Source organism: Chenopodium quinoa, unplaced genomic scaffold (assembly GCF_001683475.1).
Source record: "Chenopodium quinoa cultivar QQ74 unplaced genomic scaffold, ASM168347v1, whole genome shotgun sequence".
In the NCBI taxonomy this organism is placed as follows: domain Eukaryota; kingdom Viridiplantae; phylum Streptophyta; class Magnoliopsida; order Caryophyllales; family Amaranthaceae; genus Chenopodium; species Chenopodium quinoa.
The window spans coordinates 1,937,961-1,965,013 of record NW_018744722.1 but is presented as its reverse complement, the minus strand read 5'-3'; positions in this window follow the sequence as shown (position 1 = coordinate 1,965,013).

The following is a 27,053-nucleotide window of genomic DNA, read 5'->3' as shown; positions in this document are numbered from 1 at the left end:
TAACTTTATCCAAATATTATATGTTTGGATAGATCTTTAAATTATCTTTCCAATGATATATTATAATATTAAATCCGAGATATAACGAAAAATATATGAATGAAATATGAAAATTTATCCAAAACTTACACCCTTCCACTATTTCTGCCATATATTTTGTATCTACATAAGATATACTCTGATTTTAATAGGGTTGGAAAGTAGACTTCAAGAGTTTCCAACGACATATTAAATGACTTATTTGGACTTCTGGATCAAAAGATATGATAAAAACAAAATCCGCAAAAACTATTTTCCAGCGCTTGGCGCCTGTCCTGGCGTTTGGCGCCAGAGTCTAGCGTCTAGCGCCACTCCTGGCGTCTGAAGCTAGGGTCCAGCGTTTGGTGCCACGCGCGTTTTTGATGCTATAATCGTGTTTTATTCTTTTCGTAACTCTAATTCATTTTTTTTATCATATCCGGCCGATTTTCTTTATAAATAGCCTCCTAAAACCTCTGTTTTCAATCATCAGTTTCTATCAATTTCCATCAATTCTTCTCATCAACTTTCATCAAGAATTTCTTGATTCTCTCTCTCTTTCTTAACCAACCCTTTTACAAACACAATTCCTCATACGTTAGCACTAGACACACCTAACATAGTTTAAAGTTGATTTTGCCCTAGACGTGAAAGGTTTGATATTTCTGAGGGTTTAGTCCTAAATCTCTGTTTCAATTATTTAATTTAATTGTTTGATAATTATTTTCCTTTAAGTTACTGACGTGTGTATTTTGTTATTAGAAAGAGATACGAGGAATTCAAGTAAGTTCTTTAATTGATTTATTGATATTATGATATAGAAATCATGTTTAGGTTGTTATTATGATTCCTAGTGTTATGTTAGGGCGTGTTGATCTTTCTAGTTTCTAATATCAAATATGATAATTATGATTCCTGCGATGCTTCCTATTCTTTTCATAATATTCATGTTAGTATCATGTTATGGTTAAAGCTTTGATTGTTATTGTTTAGTGACATGCTAGGGTTTGTTATTAATCTTGTTAGTATCATGCCTAGGATCTTGCTATTATTATGCTTTAACATGATTATGATTATTTTTATAATTATTATTATTATGATTATAATTATTATTATGCTGATGATTATGTTGCTTGATATATATTGTTATTGCTTGATCACGCCTTTTATGCATGTTTAAAGGGAATTTGTACTTGTAATCACGCTTAATAAGATATTTAATAATCTTGTTTAGGGTTAATATGATTATAATTCAAGTGATCGTCAATAATAGTTTATTTGTGAATTACTATTCAACCAACATAGATTAAACAAGTTTAGGGTTAATCTAATGATTGCATGTTAGTTAGAAACCGCACATGAATACGATCAGAATAAAGTAAAGGCCTATAATTAGGGCAGGTTCAATCTCTTTTAGGTTGGAATTGTACCTTCATCCTCGAACTGCCAGTCATGGTTCCAGACTTATTGGAGTTAACAATCTCCTGAATCATTAAGGGATGTAACCTTCACCTCGTGAACGGTTTACAAGTTCCTAAAACTTGTTACCGACTCTTTTACCCTATCTTCCTTCCATTTGGACGCCACCGGACTTTACTGTATGGTCACAATGGGGTTCAAGTTTGGGGTAATGCTTGAAATATTCCTACAGTAAGCTACAAATCAATGGTCTGTATCAATGTAGAGTCACAATGCAATCTAGCAGAATTCTCAAGGCCTAATCGAATTATACGCATGCAAATTTCCATTAATCAATTTAACCCTAAAAAATTAATCAACATAATCCCCAAATTAAGCCCAATCAATCAATCTTACAAGTTTCACCCAATCCCTAGCAAACAACTACTCTAACATCATCATCTAATCAACTAACAACTAAAGAAATCAAGAATCAACAATATATAAAGAACAACTACACTAATTAAGCATCAAACATAAAATCAATTCAAACTAACAAGAATATTAAACAAAACAATAAAATGTGATAGAGTTAGAAATGCTTATTGATAATAGATAAGATCTTCAACACAATTGTCACCATTGAATCTTCAATCTCTCAATCACCATTGAAATTTGTCACTTTCTCTCTCTCAAATCTACTCCAAACTAACCCTAACACTAGAGAGAGAAGCTCTTAACTAAGCTAAAATTATGAGTTAAATTCAATCTAAATCTCCTTCCAAAAATCGGGTTACAAATAGGTATTTATAGGAGGCTCGAAACGAAGACGAGCGAAACAGAGACCCTGAGGGCGCAGCCGCGCCCCTGTTTCGCTTGTCCGCACCACTGTTCTGTGCGCTCGCACAGGGTTGCCGCGCGCCTGCTGTTCTCTGTGTGCCTTCGGTTTTTCTCGCGGTTTCGTGCGCTTGCTAAGGTTTTCGGATGAACGCGCAATATGATGATGATGAACACTAAGAGTGGTAGTCCCAAAAAGCACTTGACAGTAGGTTTAACACCCCATATTCATGAGAGCTAGGCTTAAGAGCGCAAGAGCTAGAACTTGGAGAATCCACTTCCTTTCATCTTGAGCTTTCCAATTGCCATGAGCTTGCTCCAAAAGCATCTTCCACCTTAGTAAATCACCAATATCAAGACCCGGACCTCATACAATACCTAGAACCACAAAAATAGAGAAAATAAAAGAGAAAAGAGAAGAAAAACCAACAAAATGAACAAAAGCTACAAAATAAGAGAGGAAAGGTAAAACCAAGACCAAATGCATAAAACTAGCTAGGCATTTATTAAACATGAAAGCTTGCAAAAAGGAAGAAAACAACCTAAATGCTCATTAAATGGGTGCCATTTATAACACCCATCAATTCCCCCAAGCTTCCCTTTTGCTCTTCCTCGAGCAAAACAAAACCAAGGGAGAAATGATGAGCTTATTCAAACAAACAAAAAGAAGAGAGGAGATAAGAATATACACTAGCTTACTTTCGTAGGAATCATGGTCAATTTTAGCAACTTAAGAGAAGCCATTTAATTCCCTAGATCGCCCTAGAGGACGAGTGATGCTTTCGTAAAGGTTTCCTAAGAGATAAACCTATAACTCTTGTAATTATACAAACAAGGAAAAGCATGAAAAAGAAACCAAAATACCAGAAATGCAAACAAATGTTCATGAAAGGACTTTTCCAAATGTACAAGCACAAATGAATGCAAGTCTTACTAAACAAGTAAAGGAGTGCACGTTCTAAGATATCTAAGGTTGATTGAAACATAGGATATGATAAGCATAGAGAACTAAAGAAACGCAATTCACTTTCATCTCAAAACATTTTAGCACATTCTCCCAATTAGCTTTAAATCTACTTTTAGTGAGCGTCTCTATAGTTCCTCGAAGGAACCGAAAAAACAAATAGATTTGAGGTTTCTCGACATCTTGACTTTGCATCCCCTCTCCTTAGGCTTTAACTCATAATGCCCTCCCTCGATATGTGACTCAACCTCTAGGTCGAAAGGTCTTTCCCAATGGTTAAAACGTAAGGGCAAAAAGGGCGAGGGTAGGATTAAAATTTAAAAATTTGGTGGTATCCCTAATAATGAAGCAAAGAACGGGCTCTTTCTTAGAATCACAATCTTGTAGTCACCAAACGAAAACAAACTAACATCCCCAAGCTTATTCAAAGCTATACTCACAAACATATATACAAAAAGCGTAAACTCTTCTCCCCTAAGCTTAAAGGAAGCATTGTCCTCAATGCTTGAAAAGGGGAAAAGAATCACATCAAAATAATTTTCTCATTTTCACTTTTTATGTATTTTAATTTTTCAAAGCAATTGTCCTCGCCTCTTTTAACTATGGATGGCTCTTACTGTTTCGGGGTTTTCTGATGTCCTGCGGGAGAGTTACAATTCCGAGACTGGAACCGGACGCCTGTACCTGCAAAACAACGGAGACTCTTGGTGGTGGGAGCTCCACCTCCGACGGTCAAGTTAGTACTTGATTAAGGAGTAATTAATGCGGAAATTAAAGTGATTGGGTCTCTCAAGGTGAGAGTGTTTAATGTGTGTAATCTGCTTTTTTAGCATGTCCTCTCCCTTAATGAGGATTAAGGGAGGTATTTATAACCTCGGGAAACGTGCCAATCTAGGTTTAGGTTAACCTTGGGCTGATTGGGCTTCCCTCGGAAGTTGGGCCTAGGTGACCGGTTATCCCAGGTGTCATGGGAAGGACACATGTCGTGTCGTAATTGGTCCATGGTGGACGGATCATTGCTTGACACGTGGCAGGCTCCTATTGGCCCATGTGATGGACACATGGCGGAACCTGATTGGTCCGCTTGTCAGATGGTGATTGGTGGGGAAAAATCCCCTAATCATTTGCCCCTCACAGGTGGCACGTGACTGGTCACGTGTTACCTGTGACAGGTATCGCCCTGTAACAGGCGACGGCCTGCTACAGGTGTCACTCGGCGAGAGGCCGAGAGATTCTCCCGCCAAAATTTTGAATTCTGGAAGTGACCCTTCGCCTTCTCACTTTGCCTATATAAAGGAGTGTTGACTTCGGTCATTTTCACACATGAAAACTTTGTGAGAGAACATTCGGACCCCTGAACTTGCTCTGACATTTTGGACCGTTTCTGCCTACCGCCTGCTTTGACAAGCCGACTGCAAAGGATTTTCAGAACTTCATCAATCGTCACTCGTTCAGGTAACCGTCGGTTCTCTTACTCTTATTTTTCTCTTTATTCTTTTTTGAAATGGCACCACAGAAGCACACGACACGACCTAGGTTAGTGATTAGCCGGTCACCGGGGACGACTGAATCTAAGACTAGGAGTGCCGCCTGCCCTTTTCTAGACCCATCTTTGCCCTTTATACAAAGTCCGACTGTATATGTGTCTATGCAGAGCATGATGGCCAGAACAAAAAAGACTGCCAGGATCTCAAACTCAGACGGCTCCTCCCACAGGGTACCGATTAGTGAAACATCTGACCAGGCGCCAGATGTGGAAATGAAACAAAGCGGCTTGAAAGCCGGCAGTTCTGAGGGAGGAGTCAAAGTGACCCCTTCCCATTTTACAGTTGACAATTCTTCATTCTCTCCTGCTCCTTTTAAAGGAGAGGAGGCGGGCCCCTCCGGGAGAGGGGAGGAGTCGTCCTCTTCGGACTCGTCAGAGGACGATTCCGAGTCTAGCTCTTCTGGCCATGCTTGTCTGGACACAGAAGAGAAAAACAGACGCTTACAAGAGGCGAGGCTTTCTCACGCAATTGAGAAGGGGGACGATTGGGCGGAGCCATCCGCCTCTCACCGAGAGTAAAATACCCCCTACTACTGCACGGTACCTCGGGGCCGGATCACAGCCATGCAAGAGAAAGTGGAGAGCTTTATCGCAAACCACACAATGGGCCCCGGCTTTTTAGTGTTCGTGCCGGATCCAGAAGATTCAGTCGTCTGGCCGGCTGGTACCAGTTATGATGGCGCCTGCTTTGGCTGCTACGAGGCAGCCACCAAGGCTGGGCTGCGCTTCCCACTACATCCGGCTGTTTAGCGGATCTTGGATGGGTATGAGTTGGGGTTATGGCAGTTAGCCCTGAACTCCTGGGTCAACGTACTCGGCTATGTGGCCGGGTGCGAACTGCACGGGGTGGAGCCGAGCTTCGAGGCTTTCGCCCACATGAACTACCTCAGCCGGACCCCTAAGACAGGGGCTACCTCATGACGAGAGGTAAAGAAAACAAATGGAAGGACTGGCGGAGCACCTTCCTTATCATTGAGAGCTCAGACACAGAGCTGAACAAGCGCTTCAACAGGTGGAATAGGAATTCGCCCTTTCTTGCAGGCGGCCGCAGCATGCCGCCTGTTCCCCCCAAGGCTAATAAAGAGATCCTAGATAAAGGACTCTTCAAAGTAGAGTCGAAGGTGAACTCTACTTCAGGGGTAGGATAGCAAGTACCCCTGCACTGTGTCCCGAGCTTCAAATGGCTCTACGACGAGTATTTTTTGGCCGCCTGTGGCCTCAGCAGTCGGTGCTCAAGAGGTAGCCGGCCTGTCGAATACTCTGCTTTTCCGTGCATTTCTTGTTATGACTTTTATTAACTTTGCTATTTGTTTTTGCAGCGGACGCCATGAGCAAAATTACCGCCTCCAAGACTGCGGCGGCCATGTTGCGGGCCTCCATCATGCAACAGTCTTCAACCGACTCCCCTAACAAGGGGCACCCTTGGTGGGCTTCAAACCTTTCACCCTCTTTTTGGAGTTGTGTTTATGTATATACTGACTCTTTTCTTCTTTTTTAGACGGGCGCTCCAAGAGCTTCTTCTTCCCAACAGCCGGACCCCAAGGCCCGGAGGACGACTGCTGCGAGCTCTCCTGGTTCTGCCAGGAAACATGCGGCGGCTGAGAAACAGCCGGCCACTTCTTCTAAAACTCCAGCTGGGCCACCTAGAAGTATGAAATTGTCCTTGTAAATTTTAGACTTGCTCCCTTCTTTACTAGGTCTAATCCGTTTGTTTATGCTTGATGCAGCCGGCCCTCAGGCCTGACTTGGTCGAGGTGGCCAAGTCTATGATCAAAGTCGTTCCTCCAGCTGAAAGGGAGGCAGTCAGGGGTGTCGGCACCTTTTACCTAGACGGGATTGCAGGGGTCCTTGCTGAGGTATACTTAGCATATTTTTGAGTATTTGAATTCCTGGACGCCTGTTTTCTTTTTGTTTGGAAACTGACGCCTGTTCCCCTTTTTACTTAGGCCCTGCTCCGAGTGAACGGCCTTCGCAAGCCGCTTGACCGGAAGAACAAAGAGGTAAAGGCTGCAAAAGCTATGGCCGCCTCTAACTGTGATAAGGCAATGTTTCAAATTGCCCAAAATGAAGTTCTGACCATTGATATTCTTTATTATCAGGCGCAGGCTACCGCCGCTATCCGGGCTCAGTTAGAGGCGGCCCAGAAGAGGAATAGCGAGCTGGAGGCGACCATCAACAACCTCAAGGCCGAGCTGAGACCTCTTCGCCAAAAGATGTCCTCATACGAAACCTTGGAGAAATCCTTGGCGAGCGTAAAGGTACGCCTGGTGACCCAGGAGAAGAGTCTTACTCAGGAGCTCTCGGAAAAGGCCGAGCAAGAAAAGAAAGAGCTGGTCCGGGAGATGATGGAAGACTCTGCTCAAATCCAGCGCATGACTTGGGGCCACCTCTTCCCCAATGCCGACTTTGCCTCATGGGAAAAAACGTACCGCCAGTGTTCTAATAGATATAATCAGGAGATCCTGGCGGCTGCTGAGGAAGAGGCGTTGACGGCAGCTGAGGAAGAGGCGTTGGAGGAGGAGGAGCAGCCGGTAGTGGCGCTTGTGCCGCTTGGGGGTAATGCATCAAAGAAGGATGCAGCTGAAGCCGAGTCCAGTAAGAAGAGTGCTGACCAGGGGGCAGCTGCTAATATTGAAGATCTGCCCCCTTCTTAAGCTTTATGTCTTCTTTCCACGGCCTGCGTGCCGTTTGTTTTGTATTTACCCGGCCAGGGGGCCGGGGCTCTGAATATTTTGCCGGTCTTTAATGACCGGCTTCTTTTTAATGAATATTTTTGTTTTGCTTCAAATTTGTTTATTGAATATTCTGATATCCAATTGTACACTATACCGACTGTTTTACATGGCCTATGCCCCTGGACGACTGGTTGTCTGTTTCCAGGCTAGACGATCAGTCGGCCATTTATCCAATCGGTATTCGAACCATTTTAAAGACTGGATCCCCTTTAGGTAGGCGGTTCTGTCATATAAAATTAACCAAGTAGGAAAGTGGTTTCCTACTTGTCATGCTTTTAGGCTAGAGACTTTAGGCCGTCTAGGCCGACTGTATGAACACCTTTTTAGTTTCAAACTAAAATTTTTAGGGAGTGACCAAGTAAACATGATTGTTACCTAGTCGCCAAGTAACTGAGTAGTAGAGGTATCAAGCGATGGATACCGGTTGCTCCCCTTTATTCGCCAATGTTTGTTGGCTTTTAACTCATAAGTTGTTAACCTAGCAGGAGTAGTGGTTGAGAGCCCCTGTTTGCTAAAAAAAGGCGGACGACTCATACCTTTTAGGCTCCATACTAAGTTTGAGAGAGTGACTATGAGTTAACTTTGGAGTTACTCAGTCGCCGTCACTCCTGCTTGAGTAGTAAAGGTACCAGGCGGCGGAGGCCGGCTAAACCTTTTGATTCACCAATGTTTGTTGGCTATGAACTCAAGAGGTACCCCCTGCATTTATCCCAAGTAATACAGCCGGTCATCTGACTCAGATGTCAACTGCTACCACTGGTTTGGTTAGTGATAGAGTTATCCTTGTCTCAAAAACGGCTACGTGGTTGCCCTTGGGGACAGTCGTATAGGTGTCGTGTAATTAGTTTATAAAGCAATGTTCCACCCAAAAGGGAGCTGCTCTCTGCGACGAATTTCATCCGGAGGGATGCCGCCGGACGCCTGCTATAATGTTGGGACAGGTCGTATTAGTTTTAAAGATTGGATCAGTTGGCTTGGCGCCTGGTCTGAACATTCGGCCTGTGGCCTTGGTTAGTTCTTGGTGAACGTAGGTGCTAAGTAAAAGGAGGGTAGCCGCCTTTTTAGGCACAGGGTCGGCCAGGCCCTGATCATTTTTAGTTTAAGTATAAGGGGGGTGGCTGTGTCTTTGGAACCAGTCGGCCCTCTTCTATGGAGATTAGCCGACTATATGTCCAGACGGCGTGCCCCTATGGTGATAGAGTAAAATATTCAATGGAGAGTAGCCGACTGTAAAGGTACAGACGGCATGCCCCTCTGAAGATAGAGTAAAATACTCAATGGGGAGTAGCCGACTGTAAAGGTACAGCCGGCATGCCCCTCTGAAGATAAGTAAAATACTCAATGGAGAGTAGCCGACTGTAAATGTACAGGCGGCATGCCCCTCTGAAGATAGAGTGATACTCAATGGAGAGTAGCCGACTGTAAAGGTACAGGAGGCATGCCCCTCTAAAGATAGAGTAAAATACACAATGGAGAGTAGCCGACGGTAAAGGTACAGGCAGCATGCCCCTCTGAAGATAGAGTAAAATACTCAATGGAGAGTAGCCGACTGTAAAGGTACAGGCGGCATGCCCCTCTGAAGATTGAGTAAAATACTCAATGGAGAGTAGCCGACTGTAAAGGTACAAGCGGCATGCCCCTCTGAAGATAGAGTAAAATACTCAATGGAGAGTAGCCGACTGTAAAGGTACAGACGGCATGCCCCTCTGAAGAGTAAAATACTCAATGGAGAGTAGCCGAATGTAAAGGTACAAACGGCATGCCCCTCTGAAGAGAGTAAAATACTCAATGGAGAGTAGCCGACTGTAAATGTATAGGCGGCCTGCCCCTCTTAAGTAAGAATAAAAATTAAACATGAAGAGTAGCCGACTGTTTGTTAGTAGGCGTGCCCCTCTTAGTACAAAATTGAATATTAAGTATGCAAACTTTTATTAAGTAGCCCTTGACTATTTACATCATTCAAAAGAAATATTTCTTAAGATTATCTACATTCCAAGTTCGAGGCAACGGTTGTCCGTCTGGTGTTCCCAGACGGTAGGTACCGTCCCTGACCTCTTCACAGATTCGGTAGGGTCCTTCCCAATTGGGAGTTAGTTTGCCAGACTCATTAGCCCTACCAACTGCTTCCATTTTTCTAAGTACAAAGTCCCCCACTTTGAGTGGACGCCTGTGTACTTTTTTTTGTTGTATGATCTAGTCATTCTCAGGCGGTAAATTTCATGGCGCAAGACAGCATTGCCCCTCCTTTCAGGAAGTGAGTCTAATGTCAGGCGCATGGCTTCCCAGTTTGCCTCTTCGTCATATAGCATTACTCGAAGAGTCAGCTCGTAGTGTTCTATTGGAAGAACAGCTTCCGCACCATAAGTTAGGAGGAATGGAGTTTCTCTAGTTTCCCCTTTTTCAGTCGTCCTAATGGCCCAGAGAACATGTGGTAATTCATCCGCCCATAGGCCGCCTGCTCGTTCAATCTTTTTCTTGAGACCGTCTGAGATGATTTTATTAAAGGCTTCTACCTGGCCGTTTGCTTGTGGCCGGCCGACAGATGCAAAGTAGGGTGCAATTCCTTGGTCACACAACCAGCTTTTGAGAACAGGCGTCTCAAATTAGGGACCATTATCAAAAACCATAGACATGGGAACCCCGAACCGAGTGATGACATTTTTCCAAATGAATGAAATTACATCCTTTGTCTTGATTCCCTTTACAGCCTCCGCCTCTACCCAGTTAGTGAAGTAGTCGACGGCAACAAGTATGTACCTCCTTCCGCCTGTAGCAGGCGTATATGGACCCAGAATATCCATGCCCCACTTAGCAAACGGTAGTGGGCTATGAATGGTAGTGAGGTCAGTAGCCGGACGGTGAATTAGTTTGCCAAACCTTTGGCACTTGTCACATTTTTTCACCATCACCATCGCATCTGCTTCTAAAGTAGGCCAAAAGTAGCCCTGCCGCCTTGCACGTTGAGCAAGCGTCCTACCGCCTATATGGGAAGCACTGTAACCAGAGTGAAGATCGTCTAGTATCTCTCGTCCCTTTTCTGGAGTAACACACTTTAAGAAGGGTTGAAGGTACCCCCTTTTGTGAAGTTCTCCCTTTAAGAAGGGTTGAAGGTACCCAGTGGCCATAACAGTGGGCTTGACATCCGAGAGATAGCACTCTCGGGCCATCCTCTGATCTCCCCTTAGGGACCCGACTGTTCCATTATCCCTCTCAAACTTGAGCAACATAAGAGATGGGATTATAACATCCTTGGAATTATTCAGGGTTGGTCGTCCCAGAATCATGTTGTAGGCCGAGAGTTCTTTTACTACTAGGAACCGGACTACCATGTGTCGTCCTTCCCCTTTTTCGCCCAGGCGGATGGGTAAATCCACTCGTCCCACTGGGTGGACGACTCCTCCTCCAAACCCTACTAAAGGGTGAAATGCCGGATGTATGCAATCAGTCTGATATTTTAGTTTCGACAGACATTTGCTACTGATGAGATCTGAGGAGCTTCCGGTATCTATGAGGATTCGGCCAACTCTCTGGTTGGCCACTTTACATTCAATAACGATAGGGTCGTCATGCGGCCCTCGTACCCGTCCTAGATCTTCTTCAGTGATGACAATCTCAGGAAATGAATATTTGGAGGGCCGTTCTTGGTGAACGGAATTTACATCTAACCGCCTGATATTGTCTTTGTTGCCCCTAATAGTGGGGCCGCCTCCTGAGAAGCCGCCTGCAATGGTGTACACGACTGCATCATCTGTATCGGAGCTGTCGGCCTGTTGATTCTTTTTGGTCGACTGCTTTTTTGAGGAAGTGTTCCCCGTAGATTTCTTGACATAAGTGTCAAGATCACCTTGCTCATCCACGCGGTCCAGATACCGCATGAGACTGATGCATTCATTGGTGTGATGACCAACATCTTCATGATAAGCACAAAACTTTTCTTGGTTCCGGTTGTTTGCAGAACCCTTCATGGGGACCGAATTCTCAATTGAGATCCGTCCCTTGATTTCCTTTAGGATAAACTGGCTATCCTTGTTAAACGCATACTTTGGGGAGTATGGTTTGAATTCTTTTTTCTTTTTCTGGGCCGGCTGTTTAGAGGAATCAGCCGCCCAGATCTCTTTTCTCTTCTCGTCTTTGTTTGACGACTGATTCTGTCGTCCTTCTCTTTTGTCGGACCTTTTTTCGTTTGACTGTTTTACCGTACTACAAAGATCAGTCGCCTGTATATAGGCTTCCGCTTCAATCAAGGCCTCTTGAAGAGTCGCCACCCTCTTTCGGACCAAATCAAATTTGAAGGTCGACCCGTCTTTGAGACCTTTGAAAAAGTCAGTATAGGCTACTTCATCCGGTAACCCTTGAATCTGTATTCTCATCAGGTTAAACCGCCTGATGTAAGAACGAAGCCCCTCCTTCTCGCCCTGCTGAATTGTTCCTAAATCAAGGGTCGTCTTCTTCGCAGGGATGTTCATGGCGAAGTTGAAGGTGAATAAGTAAGCAAGCGTCTTGAAGTTATTTACACAACCAGTCGGCAGGTTGCCGAACCATTGTTGTGCGATTCCTTTGAGAGTCGCTGGGAAACACTTGCACCAAGTGGGATCATCCAACCCTTGAAGGTACATAAGGTTGGTGAATGCCATCAGATGGTCTTCTGGGTTAGTAGTGCCGTCATAGCACCTAATAATACATTTTTCACTTTGGTCGGCTGAGCGGCTTCAGTAATTTCCTTGGAGAAAGCCGACGGCTGTTCACCAAGTCTAAGCAACCGTAGTTCCCAGTCCATAGGTTGGACATTTTTTGCTGCATGTCCACCAAACGGAGGTGGCTGTAAAAAATATTGTTGTTGCGGTACAAACGGTAAGTTTGGTACCGCCTGGTCACTATGAAAGCCGGACTGACGGGAGGTGCCGCCTGACTGACTCTCACGATACGACTGAGTATGCCTCATTGAGGTATTTCGCAGACTATCTTGGAAGTTTGAAGTAGAGGCCGACTCTAACAATCGGCTACTCTTTTTCTGCTCTAGCAGTAGCCGAGCGTCTGTGTATGTTTTCCTCGACCTGTCCGCCTGAATATGACGAACATGTTTCCTAGTTCTTGGAGTAGGAAAACGGTATTTTGTGAAATCAAGGGCAGTCGGCTCCCGCTTCCTAGATTTAGGTTGAGGAGTCGCCTCTCGCCCTTGAACTGGTTTCCTCTTCAGTGAAGTGGAGTGTTTCTTAGCCGACTGCTCCTTGTCCAGAGCAGGCGGCTTCTTGTTGATCAACTCTTGAATTTCTCCCTTGAAGTCCCTCATGTAGGTCATGAGTTCGTTCCTTGTGATGGGAGCGGACCCATCAGTCGGCTGCTGCCGAACAGGCGGTGCGCCTGCTGGCTCACTTCCAGTTTGAAGATGTTCCCGTTCCCTCCTTTCGGTATGACGGGTACGTCGGGCCCTTAGGGTCTCGTCTGAAGCTGTGTGATCTTCAACTTCAAATTCATTATCAGTATCGTGATCCGACTGAACTAGAGGGTCGTCCAGGGGACGTCTCTCTTCAGGAGTCGGTACAAACGTGGATGCTGTTTCGGGGTTTTCTGATGTCCTGCGGGAGAGTTACAATTCCGAGACTGGAACCGGACGCCTGTACCTGCAAAATAACGGAGACTCCTGGGAGCTCCGCCTCCAACGGTCAAGTTAATACTTGATTAAGGAGTAATTAATGCGGAAATTAAAGTAATCAGGTCTCTCTAGGTGAGAGTGTTTAATGTAGGTAATCTGCTTTGTTAGCGAGATCAGCAGGTTATTACTGTGTGTAATTAATGTGTTTTTTTCCGTAATGTGTTTCGTAATCCCCCTTAATGAGGATTAAGGGAGGTATTTATAACCTTGGGAAACGTGCCCATCCTAGGTTTAGGTTAACCTAGGGCCGATTGGGCTTCCCTCGGAAGTTGGGCCTGGGTGGCCGGTTTCTCCATTAGGCATGGAGTATGCCACATGTCATGACATAAGAGGTCCAAGGTGGACGAATAAGCGCGTGCCACGTGGCATGCCCTGACAGTTCCATCTGGGGGACACTTGGTAGGACCTGATTGGCCCACGTGGCGCATTCCGATTGGTGGGAGCAAAATCCCCTAATCATTTGCACCTCACAGGTGGCACGTGATTGGTCACGTGTTACCTGTGACAGGTGTCGCACTGTAACAGGCGACGGCCTGATACAGGTGTCAGTCGGCGAAAGGACGAGAGATTTTCCCGCCCAAATTTTGAATTCTGAAAGTGACCCTTCGCCTTCTCACTTCGCCTATATAAGGGAGAGTTGTCTTGAGTCATTTTCACACTTTGAGAACTTTTTGAGAACATTCGGACCCCTGAACTTGCTTTGACATTTTGGACCTTTTCTGCCTACCGCCTGTTCTGACAAGCCGACTGCACAGGATTTTCAGAACTTCATCAACCGTCACTCGTTCAGGTAACTGTCAGTTCTCTTACTCTTAATTTTCTTTTTATTTTTTGAAATGGCACCACGGAAGCACACGACACGACCTAGGTTAGTGATCAGCCGGTCACCGGGGACGGCTGAATCTAGGACTAGGAGTGCCGCCTGCCCTTTTCCGGACCCATCTTTGCCCTTTATACAAATTCCGACTGTATCTGTGTCTATGCAGAGCAGGATGGCCAGAACGAAAAAGACAGCTAGGTTCTCAAATTCAGACGGCTCCTCCCACAGGGTGCCGCTTAGTGAAACATCTGACCAGGCGCCAGATGTGGAAGTGAAACAAGGCGGCCTGAATGCCGGCAATTCTGTGGGGGGAGTCATAGTGACCCCTTCCCATTTAACAGTTAACAATTCTGCTCCTTTTCAAAGAGAGGAGTCGGGCCCCTCCGGGAGAGGGGAGGAGTCGTCCTCTTCGGACTCATCAGAGGGCGATTCTGAGTCAAGCTCTTCTAGCCATGCTTCTTTGGGTACAGAAGAGAAAAACAGTCGGCTGCAAGAGGCGAGACTTTCTCACGCAGTTAAGAAGGGGGACAATTAGGCGGAGCCATCCGCCTCTTACCGAGAGCTAAATACCCCCTACTACCTCACGGTACCTCGGGGCCGGATCACAGCCATGCAAGAGAAAGTGGAGAGCTTTATTGCAAACCACACCATGGGCCATGACTATCTAGTGTTTGTGCCGGATCCAGAAGACACAGTCGTCTGGCCGGCTGGTTTCAGTTATGATAGCGCCTGCTTTGGCTGCTACGAGGCGGCCATCAAGGCAGGGCTGCGCTTCCCATTACATCCGGCTGTTCAGCGGATTTTGGATGGGTATGAGTTGGGGTTATGGCAGTTAGCCCCAAACTCCTGGGTCAACGTACTCGGCTATGTGGCCGGGTGCGAACTGCACGGGGTGGAGCCGAGCTTCGAGGCTTTCGCCCATATGAACTATCTCAGCCGGGCCCCTAAGACAGGCGGTACCGGCTGGTATCAATTAACAAGCCACAGGGGCTACCTCATGACGAGAGGTAAAGCAAACAAGTAGAAGGACTGGCGGAGCACCTTCCTCATCATTGAGAGTTCAGACATTGAGCTGAACAAGCGCTTCAATAAATGGAACAGGAATCCGCCCCTTCTTGCAGGCGGCCGTAGCATGCCGCCTGTTCCCCCCAAGGCTAAGAAAGAGATCCTTGATAAAGGACTCTTTAAAGTAGAGTCGAGGGTCGACTCCACTTCAGGGGTACGAGAGCAAGTACCCCTGCACTGCGTCCCGAGCTTCAAGTGGCTCTATGACGAGTACTTTTTGGCCGCCTGTGGCCTCAGCAGTCGGTGCTCAAGAGGTAGTCGGCCTGTCGAATACTCTGTTGTTCCATACATTTCTTGTTATGACTTTTATTAACTTTGTTGTTTGTTTTTGCAGCTGACGCCATGAGCAAAATCACCGCCTCCAAGACTGCGGCGGCCATGTTGCGGGCCTCTATCATGCAACAAGCTTCAACCGACTCCCCCAAGAAGGGGGCACCCTTGGTGAGCTCTGAACCTTGCACCCTCTTTTTGGAGTTGTGTTTATGCATATACTGACTTTTTTTCTTCTTTTTTAGATGGGTGCTCCAAGAGCTTCATCTACCCAACAGCCGGACCCCAAGGCCCGGAAGACGACTGTTGGAAGCTCTCCTGGTTCTGCCAGGAAACATGTGGCGGCTGAGAAACAGCCGGCCACTTCTTCTAAAACTTTAACTGGGCCGCCTAGAGGTATGAAGTTATCCTTGTAAATTTTAGACTTGCTCCCTTTTTTACTAGGTCTAATCCGTTTGTTTATGCTTGATGCAGCCGGCCCTCAGGAGCCTGACTTGGTAGAGATGGCCAAGTCTATGATCAGGGCAGTTCCTCCAGCTGAAAGGGAGGCGATCAGGGGTGTCGGCACCCTTGACCTTGACGGGATTGCAGGGGTCCTTGCTGAGGTATACTTAGCATATTTTGAGTATTTGAATTTCTGGACGCTTGTTTTATTTTTTGTTTGGAAACTGACGCCTGTTTCTTTGTACTTAGGCCCTGCTACGAGTGAACGGCCTTCGCAAGCCGCTTGATCGGAAGAACAAAGAGGTAAAGGCTGCAAAAGCTATGGCCGCCTCTCACTGTGATAAGGCAATGTTTCAAATTGCCCAAAATGAAGTTCTGACCATTGATATTCTTTATTATCAGGCGCAGGCTACCGCCGCTGTTCGGGCTCAGTTAGAGGCGACCCAGAAGAAGAATGACGAGCTGGAGGCAACCATCACAAATCTCAAGGCCGAGCTGAAACCTCTTCGCCTAAAAATGTACTCTTACGAAGCCATGGAGAAATCCTTGGCCAGCGTAAAGGAACGCCTGGTGACCCAGGAGAAGAGTCTTACCCAAGAGCTCTCGGAAAAGGCCGAGCAAGAGAAGAAAGAGCTGGTCCGGGAGATGATGGAAGACTCCGCTCAAATCCAGCGCATGACCTGGGGCCGCCTCTTCCCCAATGCCGACTTTGCCTCTTGGGAAAGAACGTACCGCCAGTGTTCAGATACATATAATCAAGAGATCCTGGCGGCTGCTGAGGAAGAGGCGTTGGAGGAAGCGTTGGAGGAGGAGGAGCCGGTAGTGGCGCTTGTGCCGCTTGGGGGTAAGGCATCAAAAAAGGATGCAGCTGAAGCCGAGTCAAGCAAGAAGAGTGCTGACCAGGCGGCAGCTGCTAATATTGAAGATCTGCTCCCTTCTTAAGCTTTATGTATTCTTTCCACGGCCTGCGTGCCGTTTGTTTTGTATTTACCCGGCCAGGGGGCCGGGGCTTTGAATATTTTGCCGGTCTTTGATGACCGGCTTCTTTTTAATGAATTTTTGTTTTGCCTCAAATTTGTCTAAGTATTCCATATTCTAATATCCAATTGCTCACTAGACCGACTGTTTTGCATGGCCGATAGTTGCAGACAGGTACGGATTGTTAGTAACGCCACCTATGCCCCTGGACGACTGGTTGTCTGTTTCCAGGATAGACGATCAGTCGGCCATTTACCCAATCGGTATTCAAACTATTTTGTCTGGATCCTTTTTAAGCAGGCAGTCCTGTCATTTGTAAATTTAACCAAGTAGGAAAGTGGTCTGACCAAGTAAACATGAATGTTACCTAGTCGCCAAGGAACTGAGTAGTAGAGATAACAAGCGGCGGGTACCGGTTGTTTCCCTTTATTCGCCAATGTTTGTTGGCTTTTAACTCATAATTTGTTAACCTGGCAGGAGTAGTGATTGAGAGCCCCTGTTTGCTAAAAACAGGCGGACGACTCATACCTTTTAGGCTCCATACTAAGTTTGAGGGAGTGACTATAAGTTAACATAGGAGTTACTTAGTCTCCGTCACACTCTAGATTGAGTAGTAGAGGTACCAGGCGGCGGAGGCCGGCTGATCCCCTTGATTCGCCAATGTTTGTTGGCTATTAACTCAAGAGGTACCCCCTGCATTTATCCCAAGTAATACAGCCGGTCATCTGACTCAGATGTCAACTGCTACCACTGGTTTGGTTAGTGATAGAGTTATCCTTGTCTCAAAAACGGCTACGTGGTTGCCCTTGGGGACAGTCGTATAGGTGCCGTGTAATTAGTTTATAGAACAATGTTCCACCCAAAAGGGAGCTGCTCTCTGCGACAAATTTCATCCGGAGGGATGCCGCCGGACGCCTGCTATGATGTTGGGACAGGTCGAATTAGTTTTGTAGATTTGATCAGTTGGCTTGGCGCCTGGTCTGATCATTCGGCCTGTGGCCTTGGTAAGTTCTTGGTGAACGTAGGTGCTAAGTAAAAGGAGGGTAGCCGCCTGTTAGGCACAGGGTCGGCCAGGCCCTAATCTTTTTAGTTAAGTATTAGGGGGGTGGCTATGTGTTTGGAACCAGTCGGCCATCTTCTTATGGAGAGCAGCCGACTATATGTCCAGACGACATGTCCCTATTGTGAGTGAAAAAACTCAATGGAGAGTAGCCGACTGTAAAGGTACAGACGGCATGCCCCTCTGAAAATAGAGTAAAATACTCAATGGAGAGTAGCCAACTGTAAAGGTACAGACGGCATGGCCCTCTTAAAAATTAAACATGGAGAGTAGCCGACTATTTGTTAGTAGGCGTGCCCCTCTTAGTACAAAATTGAATAGTAAGTGCAAACTTTTATTAAGTAGCTCTTGACTATTTACATCATTCAAAAGAAATATTTCTTAAGATTATCTACATTCCAAGTTCGAGGCAACGGTTGTTCGTCTGGTGTTTCCAGATGGTAGGTACCGTCCCTGACTTCCTCATAGATTCGGTAGGGTCCTTCCCAGTTGGGAGTTAGTTTGCCAGACTCATTAGCCCTACCAACTGCTTCCATTTTTCTAAGTACAAAGTCCCCTACTTTGAGTGGACGCCTGTGTACTTTCTTGTTGTATGATCTAGTCATTCTCAGGCGATAGATTTCATGGCGCAAGACAGCATTGACCCTCTTTTCAGGAAGTGAGTCTAATGCCAGGCGCATGGCTTCCCAGTTTGCCGCTTCGTCATATAGCATTACTCGAAGAGTCGGCTCGTAGTGTTCTATTGGAAGAACAGTTTCCGCACCGTAGGTTAGGAGGAATGAAGTTTCTTCAGTCGCCCCTTTTTCAGTCGTCCTAATGGCCCAGAGAACATGTGGTAGTTCATCCGCCCATAGGCCGCCTGCTCGTTCAATCTTTTTCTTGAGACCGTCTGAGATGATTTTATTAAAGGCTTCTACCTGACCGTTTGCTTGTGGACGGCCGACAGATGCAAAGTAGTTTGCAATTCCTTGGTCACCCAACCAGCTTTTGAGAACAGGCGTCTCAAATTGGGGACCATTATCAAAAATCATAGACATGGGAACCCCGAACCGAGTGATAACATTTTTCCAAATGAATGAAATTACATCTTTCGTCTTGATTCCCTTTACAGCCTCCGCCTCTACCCATTTAGTGAAGTAGTCGACGGCAACAAGTATGTACCTCCTTCCGCCTGTAGCAGGCGTATATGGACCCAGGATGTCCATGCCCCACTTAGCAAACGGTAGTGGGCTATGAATGGTAGTGAGGTAAGTAGCCGGACGGTGAATTAGTTTGCCAAACCTTTGGCACTTGTCACATTTTTTTACCATCTCCATTGCATCTGCTTCCAAAGTAGGCCAAAAGTAGCCTTGCCGCCTTGCCCTTTGAGCAAGCGTCCTACCGCCTATATGGGAAGCACAGTAACCAGAGTGAAGATCGTCTAGTATCTCTCGTCCCTTTTCTGGAGTAACACACTTTAAGAAGGGTTGAAGGTACCCCCTTTTGTGAAGTTCTCCCTTTATCATTTCAAAACAGGTGGCTCGTTTTTTCAGAGCTGCCGCCTGTTGAAGATCATCCGGCAGTGTACCGTTTGTCAGATATGCCCTGATTGAATCCATCCAGGTTGAGCTTCTGTCTAGGATTCCAATAGGGTTTTCCTCGATGCTTCTCTTCTCCATTACTTCCCAAAAAAAAGTTCGAGGAGTATCAGAGGAGGCGGATGATGCTAATTTTGACAGTGCATCCGCCTGGTTGTTTTCTAATCTCGGCACTTGTATCAGATGGAAATCCTCAAGGGAGCCGACTGCTTGTCGGACCGCCTGTAAATACTTGATCATGGCCGGATGGGTTGCTTCGTATTCGCCATTGTACTGACTCACTATTAATTGTGAATCGGAACAGGCGTCTATTTTTCTTGCCCCTGCCGCCTTGCACATGCGGATCCCGGCTAGTAAAGCTTCATATTCTGCCTCATTGTTTGAAGCCTGAAAACTGAAGCGTAGAGCATACTCATACCTGTCGCCCTCTGGCGACTGACATATGACGCCTGCTCCACAACCATTTGAAGTAGAGCTTCCGTCCACATATACCTTCCATACTTGGTCTGGAACTTGAGAGTCAGGAGGACGAGTCATCTCTACAATAAAGTCAGCAAAGGCTTGCCCCTTCACTGCTTTTCTAGGCTCGAAAGTAACTTCGAGGCTCTGTATTTCTATGGCCCATTTGATCATTCGACCTGACGAATCCATGATGGTAAGTGGTCGCTTGATAGGTTGGTCTGTATACACAACGACTGCATGTGCCAAAAAGTAGGGCTTTAATTTTTTAACAGCCATGAAGAGTGCAAGACCAAATTTCTCCACTAGGGGATACCTCAACTCGGCATTTTTCAGTACGTGACTGACAAAGTAGACCGGCAGCTGACAGCCGTCTCTTTCAGCAAGGAGAACAGCGCTTAACGCATGATCTGAGACGGCCAGGTACATGTAGAGTACTTCTTTGGGCAAAGGGCTGACCAGCCTCGGCAAGGAATGCAAGTGAACTTTCAATTTCTGGAAGGCGGCCTCAGCATCCGGCCCCCATTCAAACCTTGCCTTTTTCTTAATTGCCTGGAAAAAGTATAGGCATTTTTCGCCTAATCGGCTTAGAAATCTTCCCAAGGCCGCCAGACAACATGTTAACTTCTGAACCTCTCGGATGGTACGAGGCGACTGCATGTCAATGACCGCCTGCACCTTCTCAGGGTTCGCCTCTATTCCACTCTGATTGATAAGGAATCCGAGAAATTTCCCAGACTCAACTCCAAGTACACATTTCTTGGGATTGAGCATGACATGTTGCCGCCTGAGTGTGGCGAAAGTTTCTCGGAGGTCTGACAGATGATCTTTCTGAAGTTTAGTCTTGACAATCATATCATCAATGTATGCCTCGACGTTTCTCCCAATCTGATCAAAGAACACAGTGTTTATCATTCGCTGAAAGGTAGCCGGGGCATTCTTAAGACCAAACGGCATGACCGTGTAATAGAATAACCCCTGATCAGTGACGAAGGCCGTCTTCTCCAGATCTTTCTTCCATAAAGGAATTTGATGGAAACCAGAATAGGCGTCCATAAAGCTCATCAAAGCATGGCCGGCTGTTGAGTCGACTAGGTTATCAATTTTAGGAAGAGGGTAACTGTCTTTGGGGCACGCCTTGTTTAAGTCTGTGTAGTCTACACACATTCGCCAGGTGCCATTCGGCTTTTTAACAAGCACCACATTTGCAACCCAGTCTGGGAAGTAACATTGCCGAATGAACCCTGCATCAAGTAATTTTTTAACTTCGGCGGCTGCCGCCTAACTTCTTTCTTCGCCATGATTCCGCTTCTTTTGCCGTACAGGCTTTTTTTCGGATCCACGGCCAGTTTATGTACCGCCAGATCAGGACTAATGCCTGGCATTTCATGGACTTCGAATGCAAAGATGTCCTTGTATTCTTTCAATAGTTTGTGAAAGTCGTCACCAAGGTCTCTCAGAGCAGTCGTCCCAACTTTGACTGTTCGGTCAGGACGTGAGTCGTCTAAGATCAGGTCCGCATGCTCACCAGCCGGCTGAGGGCGGAACTCATCTGACCGCTCCTCTGCCACTGATTGCTATTTTCTTTCTTTTCTTGCGGCCCCTTTCTGGGATGCCTTTCTCTTCTTGCTGCCTGCTTCTTGAACAGGCGCCCTGTCCTTGACATTGTCAAGGTCTGTTTTTTCACCGCTTGACCCAGTGGCCATAACAGTGGGCTTGATATCCGAGAGATAGCATTCTCGGGCCATCCTCTAATCTCCCCTTAGGGAGCCGACTGTTCCATTATCCCTCTCAAACTTGAGCAACATAAGAGATGGGATTATAACAGCCTTGGAATTATTCAGGGTTGGCCGACCCAGAATCATGTTGTAGGCCGAGAGTTCTTCCACTACAAGAAACCGGACTACCATGTGTCGACCTTCCCCTTTTTCACCCAGGCAGATGGGTAAAGCCACTCGTCCCAGTGGATGGACGACTCCTCCTCCAAACCCTACTAAAGGGTGAGAGGCCGGATGTATGCAATCAGTCTGATATTTTAGTTTCGACAGACATTTGCTACTGATGATATCTGAGGAGCTTCCGGTATCTATGAGGATTCGGCCAACTCTCTGGCTGGCCACTTTACATTCAACAACGATAGGGTCGTCATGTGGCCCTCTTACCCCTCCTAGATCTTCTTCAGTGATGACAATCTCAGGAAACGAATATTTGGACGGCCGTTCTTGGTGAACGGAATTTACATCTAACCTCCTAATATTGTCTTTGTTGCCCCTAATAGTGGGGCCGCCTCCTGAGAAGCCGCCTGCAATGGTGTAGACGACTGCATCATCTGTATCGGAGCTGTCGGCCTGTTGATTCTTATTCGTCGACTGCTTTTTAGAGGAAGTGTTCCCCGTAGATTTCTTGACATAAGTGTCAAGATCACCTTGCTCAGCCAGGCGGTCTAGATACCGCATGAGACTGATGCAGTCATTGGTGTGATGACCAACATCATCATGATAAGCACAGAATTTATCTTGGTTCCGGTTGTTTGCAGAACCCTTCATAGGGACCGACTTCTCAATTGAGATCCGTCCCTTGATTTCTTTTAGGATAAACTGGTTATCCTTGTTAAACGCATACTTTGGGAATATGGTTTGAATTCTTTTTTCTTTTTCTGGGCCGGCTGTTTAGAGGAATCAGCCGCCCATACCTCTTTTCTTTTCTCGTCTTTGTTTGACGATTGTTTCTGTCGTCCTTCTCTTTTGTCGAACCTTTTCCCGTCCGACTGTTTTATCGTACAAAGATCAGTCGCCTGTATATAGGCTTCTGCTTCAATCAAGGCCTCTTGAAGAGTCGCCACCCTCTTTCGAACCAAATTAAATTTAAAGGTGGACCCGTCTTTGAGACCTCTGAAAAAGTCAGTATAGGCTACCTCATCCGGTAACCCTTGAATCTGTATTCTCATCAGGTTAAACCGCCTGATGTAAGAACGAAGCCCCTCCTTCTCGCCCTGCTGAATTGTTCCCAAATCAAGGGTCGTTTTCTTCGCAGGGATGTTCATGGCGAAGTTGGAGGTGAATAAGTAAGCAAGCGTCCTGAAGCTGTTTACACAACCAGTCGGCAGGTTGCCGAACCATTGTTGTGCGATTCCTTTGAGAGTCGCTGGGAAACACTTGCACCAAGTGGGATCATCCAACCCTTGAAGGTACATCAGGTTGGTGAATGCCATCAGATGGTCTTCTGGGTTAGTAGTGCCGTCATAGGCGCCTACTAGTACATTTTTCACTTTGGCCGGTTGAGCGGCTTCAGTAATTTCCTTGGAGAAGGCCGACGGCTGTTCACCAAGTCTAAGAAACCGTAGCTGCCAGTCCATAGGTTGGACGTTTTTTGCTGCAGGTCCACCAAACGGAGGTGGCTGCAAAAAATACTGTTGTTGCGGCACAAATGGTAAGTTTGGTACCGCCTGGTCGCTATGAAAGCCGGACTGACGGGAGGTGCCGCTTGACTGACTCTCATGATACGACTGAGTATGCCTCATCGAGGCATTTCGTAGACTGTCTTGAAAGTTTGAAGTAGAGGCCGACTCTGACAATCGGTCACTCTTCTTCTGCTGTAGCAGTAGCCGAGCGTCTGTGAATGTTTGCTTCGACCCGTCCGCCTAAATATGACGAACATGTTTCCTATTTCCTGTAGGATAACGGAATTTTGTGAAATCAAGGGCAGGTGGCTCCCGCTTCCTAGATTTAGGATGAGGAGTCGTCTCTCGCCCTTTAACTGGCTTCCTCTTCAGTGAAGTGGAGGGTTTCTTAGCCGACTGCTCCTTGACTGGAGCAGGCGGCTTCTAGTTGATCAACTCTTGAATCTCTCCCTTGAAGTCCCTCATGAAGGTCATGAGTTCGTTCCTTGTGATGGGAGCAGACCCATCAGTCGGCTGTTGCCGAACAGGCGGTGCGCCTGCTGGCTCACTTCCAGTTTGAAGATTTTCCCGTTCCCTCCTTTCGGTATGACGGGTACGTCGGGCCCTTAGGGTCCCGTCTGAAGCTGTGTGAGCTTCAACTTCAAATTCACTCTCGGTATCATGGTCCGACTGAACTTGAGGGTCGTCTAGGGGATGCCTCTCTTCAGAAGTCGGTACAAACTTGGATGCCATCTCAGAAGTACTCTCCCCACAGACGGCGCCAAATGTTTCTGGGTTTTCTGATGTCCTGCGGGAGAGTTACAATTCCGAGACTGGAACCGAACGCCTGTACCTGCAAAATAACGGAGACTCCTGGGAGCTCCGCCTCCAACGGTCAAGTTAGTACTTGATTAAGGAGTAATTAATGCGGAAATTAAAGTAATCAGGTCTCTCTAGGTGAGAGTGTTTAATGTAGGTAATCTGCTTTGATAGCGAGATCAGCAGGTTATTACTGTGTGTAATTACTGTGTTTTTTCCGTAATGTGTTTCGTAATCCCCTTAATGAGGATTAAGGGAGGTATTTATAACCTTGGGAAACGTGCCCATCCTAGGTTTAGGTTAACCTAGGGCCGATTGGGCTTCCCTCGGAAGTTGGGCCTAGGTGGCCGGTTTCTCCATTAGGCATGGAGTATGCCACATGTCATGACATAACAGGTCCAAGGTGGACGAATAAGCGCGTGCCACGTGGCATGCCCTGACAGTTCCATCTGGGGGACACTTGGCAGGACCTGATTGGCCCACGTGGCGCATTCCGATTGGTGGGAGCAAAATCCCCTAATCAGATGCCATCTCAGAAGTACTCTCCCCACAGACGGCGCCAAATGTTTCGGGGTTTTCTGATGTCCTGCGGGAGAGTTACAATTCCGAGACTGGAACCAGACGCCTGTACCTGCAAAACAACGGAGACTCCTGGTGGTGGGAGCTCCGCCTCCGACGGTCAAGTTAGTACTTGATTAAGGAGTAATTAATGCGGAAATTAAAGTGATTGGGTCTCTCTAGGTGAGAGTGTTTAATGTGTGTAATCTGCTTTTTTAGCATGTCCTCTCCCTTAATGAGGATTAAGGGAGGTATTTATAACCTCGGGAAACGTGCCAATCTAGGTTTAGGTTAACCTTGGGCTGATTGGGCTTCCCTCGGAAGTTGGGCCTAGGTGACCGGTTATCCCAGGTGTCATGGGAAGGACACATGTTGTGTCGTAATTGGTCCATGGTGGACGGATCATTGCTTGACACGTGGCAGGCTTCTATTGGCCCATGTGATGGACACATGGCGGAACCTGATTGGTCCACTTGTCAGATGGTGATTGGTGGGGAAAAATCCCCTAATCACTTACAACTTTGCATTTATTATGTCCTTGATTTTTTTAACTTTGGACGACTTTTTCCACTTATTCATTTGCCATTATTTACAAGATATACAAAACACAAGCTTGCTTACAAATAGAACCAATATCCAACCTTATATACCACAAACTCCAAATGCATGACCATTTGCTTCACAAAACCAAAAATGGAATAAAAAAAAAACAAAACGCTCAAAGTTCTAAAGATGTGGATTGAAAAGATGGGAAAAGGCTCAAATGGTTAGCAACAAAGCAAATGTAAACCCAATGAACTAAAAATAAAGAGGATTATCCTAGAAAAAAAAATTACCACCCCGAAAAGATGCCTTTGTCCTTCCTTGATGGTTTGGTCTCGGGTTTGAGAATTATGAGTCAAGATTCAAGATTAGATCCGCAATAGTCAAGGATCCATGCCGCTCATGCAAAATATGTAAAAGGCTTGAAAATAATGAAACCTCACATGGTTGTGGCAAAAACTCACTAAAAGCTTCAAATTAACCAAAAGGGAGCAATTGCAAATTTTCAAAAAAAAATAGAATCCGGCTTCAAGGTCCCAAAGGTGCATATCATATATGAATCAACATCTCATCAAACATTATAGGATACCCTCCCCCAAGCTTGAATGAGACAATGCACTCAAATATAGTTCATATAAACCATGGGAAGGGGAAAACAATGAGATCAATCCAATAAAACCAATATATGTCCAACAAGTTCCACTTGAGAAAGATCAAGGAAGGATATTACTGGATATTAGGTGGGTGTAAATACCCGCAATTGATCCAATTTAACCTACCAAAGCTAATTTCCTTAAGAATTAAAACTTGTTTTCCATTTGCTAGCAATTGTGGGGCCAATCTTCCTTGATTCTTGATCTAAACCAATACAACAAAGTATATAAAGGCATGTACAAAATTTCCATGAGAGAAAATCTATTCTAAAAAGGAAAGAAAATGAAACCAATAAAACACGGGTTACATCCCGAGAAAGGCTTGCTTAAGGTCCAAGCTCGACCACTCTAGAAGGTAGGCAAGATCTTGTCAAATGCACTACTACACATTTCATATGATAGAAGGTAGGCGAATGAAGAGATAAGAACGTGCAAAAATATTGTTGCACGCAAGTGAGAAGGGAGATGCCAAAAGATAGAACAAGAAGGATCAAAAGGATAAACAAGAAAATAAGAAGAAGAAGGGGGAAAATAAGAAGGGAAAGAAAAGAAAAAAGGCAAATCCTCCTCACAAAATTTTTTATTGGCATATTTCCTCTCTTCCTCAACAATGATGAGATGAGGGACATAAAATACTCCCAAAGAAAAGGACTCCCCTATAGGCTCTTGGAGATAGGAAGGGAGAAAAATAGGGCAAGAAGGGATGTGGTCAAACCTTTGAGAAAAAGGGGTATGAGAAATGGGCAAAGGGGTAGCTACTCCCTCAACACAAGGTCTCACATCACAAATGAGGGCATGAAAATCAATCATAGAGTCCTCAAATGAAAAATTCTTACAATCTACACCTCCCTCAAGCTTAAAAACTCCAAGGGAATTGATTAGGGGATTTTTATCCACCAATCAGCATCCGACACGTGGGCCAGCCAGGTTTCGCCACGTGTCCTTCATGTAGGCCAATAGGAGCCTGCCACGTGTCATCAAGAGATTCGTCCTCCTTGGACCAATTGCAATGTGACACGTGTCCACCCATGCCAAATGGGAAAACCGGTCAACAAGGCCCAATCATTGTGGGAGGCCCAGTCAGCCTTAGGTTTAACCTAAACCTAGTACTGGCACGCATCCCAAGGCATATAAATATGCCCATTAATCCTCATTAAGGGAGATTACACACATTTAACACTCTCACCTAGAGAGACCCAATTACTTTTATTTCCGCATTAATTACTCCTTAATCAAGTACTAACTTGACCGTCGGAGGCGAATCTCCAATGGTCCGG